Source organism: Pelecanus crispus, chromosome 1 (assembly GCF_030463565.1).
Source record: "Pelecanus crispus isolate bPelCri1 chromosome 1, bPelCri1.pri, whole genome shotgun sequence".
Taxonomy (NCBI): domain Eukaryota; kingdom Metazoa; phylum Chordata; class Aves; order Pelecaniformes; family Pelecanidae; genus Pelecanus; species Pelecanus crispus.
In genome coordinates this window covers 152769869-152775993 of record NC_134643.1, presented here as the reverse complement: position 1 = coordinate 152775993, position 6125 = coordinate 152769869, and positions in this window count along the sequence as shown.

The window sequence follows — 6125 nt, the reverse complement described above, 5'->3', positions numbered from 1 at the left end:
GGCAGCCAGCCAAGGCCAACCCATCACACTAACAACTGTGTTTTTAAACACAAAACTGAGCTCTACTCAGTTCTTAAAACTGTCTTGTAAGCACCAACTTTTAGCGGCAGTTTTAGGATTGTAGATCCCAGCTAGCTGGAGCTGTCTCTCTCGGCCCACAAAAGGTGTTTGCGGAGTCTTATGCCTTTGCAGTGTTTTCCTGCTGGCTGACTCCTGATAGCTCCATGCTCATTTTAAGCTACTCCCTAGTCAGTCGCTTGCCAGGTTTTGGATCCAGTTTTGAAGTGCTGATCGCCTGCCTAGGCCGTTAAACACATTTATCGTTAGGGGCCTTGGAGGCCTAGAAGGAACAAGTATTTCTCCTTCATCAGATAGCCAGTAATTTGTCAGAATTGTATATGCTTCATGCAGGGCGAAGCCATGTTGCTTCAGGAGGTCTCACCACCTGCACTGTACCCAAATTACTGCATTATTTATTTCTACCTGTCCTGTGTTCTGTTGCTCTCTACCACAGCTGGGCATGCATGGCACAATTTCATAATGAACCTTCATCCACTCTCCCTACCTCCTTCAAAAAATATGTTAATGTATTGTAGAATCATAGAATTGTTTAGGTTGGAAAAGACCTTTAAGATCATCCAGTCCAACCGTTAACCTAACATTACCAAGTCCACCACTAAACCAATGAAAGGTAGAGTAATAATTTCATGTTTCCTGGCTTGGTGGCTGGATTATTTTTTAATGAAAGTAAAAACTAGGAATCATTAAGGTTGGAAAGGATCTCTAACATCATCAGTCCAGCCATCAACCCACCACCACCATGCCCACTAAACCATGTCCCCAAGTGGCACGTCTACTCGTTTTTTGAACACCTCTGGGGATGGCGATTCCACCACCTCTCTGGGCAGCCTGTTCCAATGCTTGACTACCCTTTCCCTGAAGAAATTTTTCCTAATATCCAATCTAAACCTCCCCTGGCGCAGCTTAAGCCCATTTCCTCTTGTCCTATCGCTAACTACTTGTGAGAAGAGACCAACACCCACCTCACTACAACCTCCTTTCAGGGAGTTGTAGAGAGCGATAAGGTCTCCCCTCAGCCTCCTCTTCTCCAGGCTAAACAACCCCAGTTCCCTCAGCCGCTCCTCATAAGGCCTGTGCTCCAGACCCTTCACCAGCTTTGTTGCCCTTCTCTGGACACGCTCCAGCACCTCAATGTCTTTCTTGTAGTGAGGGGCCCAAAACTGGACACAGTATTCCAGGTGTGGCCTCACCAGCGCCGAGTACAGGGGCACAATCACCTCCCTGCTCCTGCTGGCCACACTATTCCTGATACAAGCCAGGATGCTGTTGGCCTTCTTGGCCACCTGGGCACACTGCTGGCTCATGTTCAGCCGGGTGTCAACCAACACCCCCAGATCCTTTTCGGCCAGGCAGCTTTCCAGCCACTCTTCCCCAAGCCTGTAGCGTTGCATGGGGTTGTTGTGACCGAAGTGCAGGACCCGGCACTTGGCCTTGTTAAACCTCATACAGTTGGCCTCAGCCCATCGGTCCAGCCTGTCCAGGTCCCTCTGCAGGGCCACCCTACCCTCCAGCAGATCGACACTCCCACCCAGTTTGGTGTGATCTGTAAACTTACTGAGGGTGCACTCAATCCCCTCATCCAGATTGTTGGTAAAGATGTTAAAACAAGACTGGCCCCAGAACTGAGCCCTGGGGAACACTGCTTGTGACCGGTCACCAACTGGATTTAACTCCATTCACCACAACCCTCTGGGCTTGGCCACCCAGGCAGTTTTTTACTGAGTGAAGAGTGCCCCTGCCTAGGCCATGAGCTGCCAGCTTCCTAAAGAGAATGCTATGGGTGACGGTGTCAAAGGCTTTACTGAAGTCCAGGTAGATGACATCCACAGCCTTTCCCTCGTCTACTAGGTGGGTCACCAGGTCATAGAAGGAGATCAGGTTGGTCAAGCAGGACCTGCCTTTCATGAACCCATGCTGGCTGGGCCCGATCCCCTGGTTGACCTGCACATGCCTGTTGAGCGTACTCAAAATGAACCCTCCATAATATTCCCTGGCACTGAGGTATTTTATTGCTTAATAGTATTTCTGTGGAATTTTTCCCTCCTCCTTTCCTCCAGTCTAGTTCAGAATAAGAGTTCAGACCACACTGTATATTGAATTTGGACTTTACAGCTGAAATAATTGTAAGGGCTCTGAAATGAACTCCAATTTTGCCTACATATTTTTATTTGTATCTTCTTATTTTTTGCTTTTCTAGGGTGAGCAAGCCCCGTTTTTCTTTCTCTCCCATTTCTATGTCCTTGATCATGCTTGCCATGCTTTTATTCTGCAGTATCTTTCTGTTTAAGAGGAGGACTAATGGTGTTCCAGATAAGTCCACGCTGTTGTTTCTTGGAGCAGTTTTAATGTTCTTTGTGTCATTAACACTTTCCATGTATACATCCCTTCACCTTGTTAGCTATTGTGTCAGCAAGCATTTCACTGAGCTGGACATACATAGTGTTCAAGTTCCCTTTCTGAGAGCATGTGGTTGATGTGGAAACATATAAGGTAGTAGTTTACATGCTTTTCACCAGTATTCATTGATTTGCCTAAATTGCACATCACTAGCCATCAAATTGAGAAATTAATATAGTTGATGGGGGTCACCCTGAAGTTCCTTGCACTGCTCTTTTGTTTCTCCTGCCCAGAGTAGTTTTTGCTGTCCTGGGATCTTCTTGTCTCACTGCTCGTTCTTTTCATCAGCATCATTAATGAGAGGTTTTCCGATGGAACCCTGAGGAATACTGTTTTTAAACTCTTGCAGTGGTGACGGTGACCATTTAATTCTTTCTGTTCTTGCTTTCTGTCTTCTAAGAAGCTAGTTTTTCGTCCAAAATAGTGTTTGGCTTCATATCCTATGAATTGTTTTCTTTCTTCAGGGGCATAGCTTTTGGAAGTCTATATAAGGTATACAACTGTTTCCTGTATTCAGTGCTCCACTGGTGTACTCAAACCATTCCAGGAGATTATGAATATCTAATTCCAGTATCTATTAGTAGTGTCTAATTCCAGACTAGTCATATCTAATTTCAGGAGATTAGTAACATCTGGAGAAGCCATTTCAGTTTGAAGTTTAAAGAAATACTGTACTTAATGGTTTTTAACTGAACTTTCAGGAGCTGATGCAGAAACAGCAGGTCTGGAAATCCACCTACAGCGTTTGAAATGTAGAAAGGCATTGCTCACTACTCTCCAGGTTCACAAGCAATGTGTCTTTTCAGTGAGATACTACATGTTGTTGGTAGCAAATTATGTACATCATTGCTACACTTCAGAAGGCTTTTATTATCTCATATTTTTATTGTTTTACAAGAGTTAGTTATTTTGTTGGAGATTATAAACCAGGCGACCCTTGCTTAAGAACTGCTGTAGATAGACATCAATCTGATTGTAAATCACCAGCACTAATAACAGGGTTATTGTTGTGTTAGGTGGCAGAACTAGTCAAGATCTTAACTCAGTACTAACTTTGTGTTGGAAATACATCCTTAGAAAAAAGGTAATGCTTTGTTACTTACCTGATGAATCATTCTATTTTTCCTGCCATCAAGCTTTTAAAACCTTGAACTAGAATAAAGTGGAAGTGTAATGGGGGTACAGGGGGAATATATGATGCTGTTCAGTGGAAGAGTGACAATTTACCCCTCCCTTCTGCAACGTGATACCTCTACTTTGATTTAAAAAAACCACAAAATTATTTGGCTGAGCTTTAAAGGAGAGAAGGGACTATATGGAGCAGTAAAATCCAAGCAGCTCATGCCACCTTACTCTTAAAAGTTATCTTGGATGAGACTTAGTATAGCTCAAAGCAGTGGAAATGAAATAGGTAGCAAGAGCCGCTATTAGTAGGAAGAAGCAATTTGCTACTGTGCCTTACTTTATGTATGTGCATAACAATTTGTCATCAGGAAGCATGCTGCTCTGTTTTTAAATGAAGCGGCCGTGACACCCTGGGTACTGCCTTGTAGCCTCCCATTGTAACTTCAAGTCTTGGAACCTGGGCAGTGAGACAGAGTGTAAGTTGTAGGCTACTTTTGCAGATTTTGGTAAGCTGAACTTCGAAGAAATCGGTAATAACAGAAGGAAAAACATTTTCTTCTTACCTTGAATTATGTTCAAATTAATATATGAGAAATGGGAGTTACCTTAATACTCACGGCAAAATGAATTTCTAATCACTAAAGCACTATTGTGTGTCATCTATCTAATTCTGTGTAACGAAGTATGTAATGGAAACAGTAATTATAACTAAAAAATTATTTATGAAAAATTTTCATGGAAATGAGACATTTTTTGCATCATACCTATTTTGAAACCCATTCATTTGGCTGGTTAATTTATTAATAACAATGTTTGTCTCTCAAAGTCATTCTGAGTCATTCTAAAAGAAATCATATTCATTGATATTTATAACGGATATACATTAACAGAAACATAGGCATAATTTGGCAGATGTTTTTTGAACAGAAAAAAATTGATTCCTTTTGTGAGACTGTTCCAGTTAACATTTTTATATGTAGTCAAGTTTTTAGCATAAATTATCTGCACTTTAGGAATGAATTCTTCTGAGTGAACATTCAAATCTGAGGGTGGGTTGAAAGACCCCTTTTTTTTTCATATCAACATGTCATAGAAATGTCCTTTTTTTCCCCAGTAAAGCTTAAGTTAACCAGTATGTACAGGGCTCAGTTTAAGATGAGACACAGTTATACATCAATTGACTTGCACTGAGGTAAAATTAGAAATGGGAAATACTAACCAGATTTCCAGGTGTTAAATGATGCCCTAGAGCTATTTCTAGACTAATTTCATTATTTCTGGATGCAAAAATTAAGTTAATCTGGTTTATATTTTGACATATATTAAATAAATTTTAAAGTTATATATGATTCTCTTTAGTGCTCTGGGAGTTAAGTGGAGGGTAAATCAAGTATATGGTTTTTAAGAAAATGGATGCATAACATAGACCTCATCATGGATTGTGAGCTTTGCTTCAGGAATAATTCAGGGCAGAATGTTAGCTTCTGTAAGATCTGTATTTCATTTGCTGCTAAAGCTGAATGTTGTATGGTCAGTGAGACAGAGGATTGCAGGTGAAAAAGGGACAGCAGATGGTCTGAGGTAGTTGAATGATCCCAAGAGAATTTCATTCTAGTCGTCTCAAACAAAAACGGTTCTTGAATGGAGTTTCAACACTTAAAAAAACCCTTCAAATTTCAAAATTTCACTGGCAGTCTTTCAGTCCCTCATTTTTAGAGACACTTGTCTTGAGTCTTAAAACCTGTGTAGCAGGGATAGATGTGATATGAATTTGACTTACTAACGTTGCTAAGGCATTGAAGGCCAAATCTGGAAAGGAATTTAGGTGAATTCCCTAAATCTTGTAGGAGCTGGGCTGATAAATATCTTAACAGAGCTTGTCTTGAAGCATTATAACAAAAATGACATCTGGAAATAAATGGGAAAAAACCTAGTATGTGCTTAGCGCAGAGTTTAGATAATACAGAATTATTGCATAGCATATATTAAGCTGAGGGATAATTTCATTAATTATCTGCTTGGTTAATATGCATTTTCAGAATAAAAAACATCATAAAAGAGATAAAATTAGCACAAGGGATCAACTTAAGGTGGAATGGGTTGTCCTAGCACATATATTACCTAGCTTTTTTTTGGTTGGCTTTCTAACTGTAATCTTCTTTTAATGAGATTTTAAATGCAGTTTCACTATGGATAATAGGTATGATGGTGTAGGGATTCAGAACGCCCAGAGACTAAAAAGAATATAGTGTCATGTAACCCTTTTCTTGAGTCACGATGAATTTTCTTTGTTACACTTTTACTAGCACTTTTTTTCTGTCTAATGCAAATAAACCAAGAAACAGGTATCATATTGTGTGTGTAAGTATCACTGGCTATTCTTTAAATAGTTGAATTTGCTTTTTGCTGTTCCATTGTTTTAATAAATCACTCTTTTTAAGTACTGAGCACATTTCTTTTGCAGCCTTCACAAACTATTTTTTCCCCTCTTTCAGCTGTCATTTAGATGTTGATATGTAAAG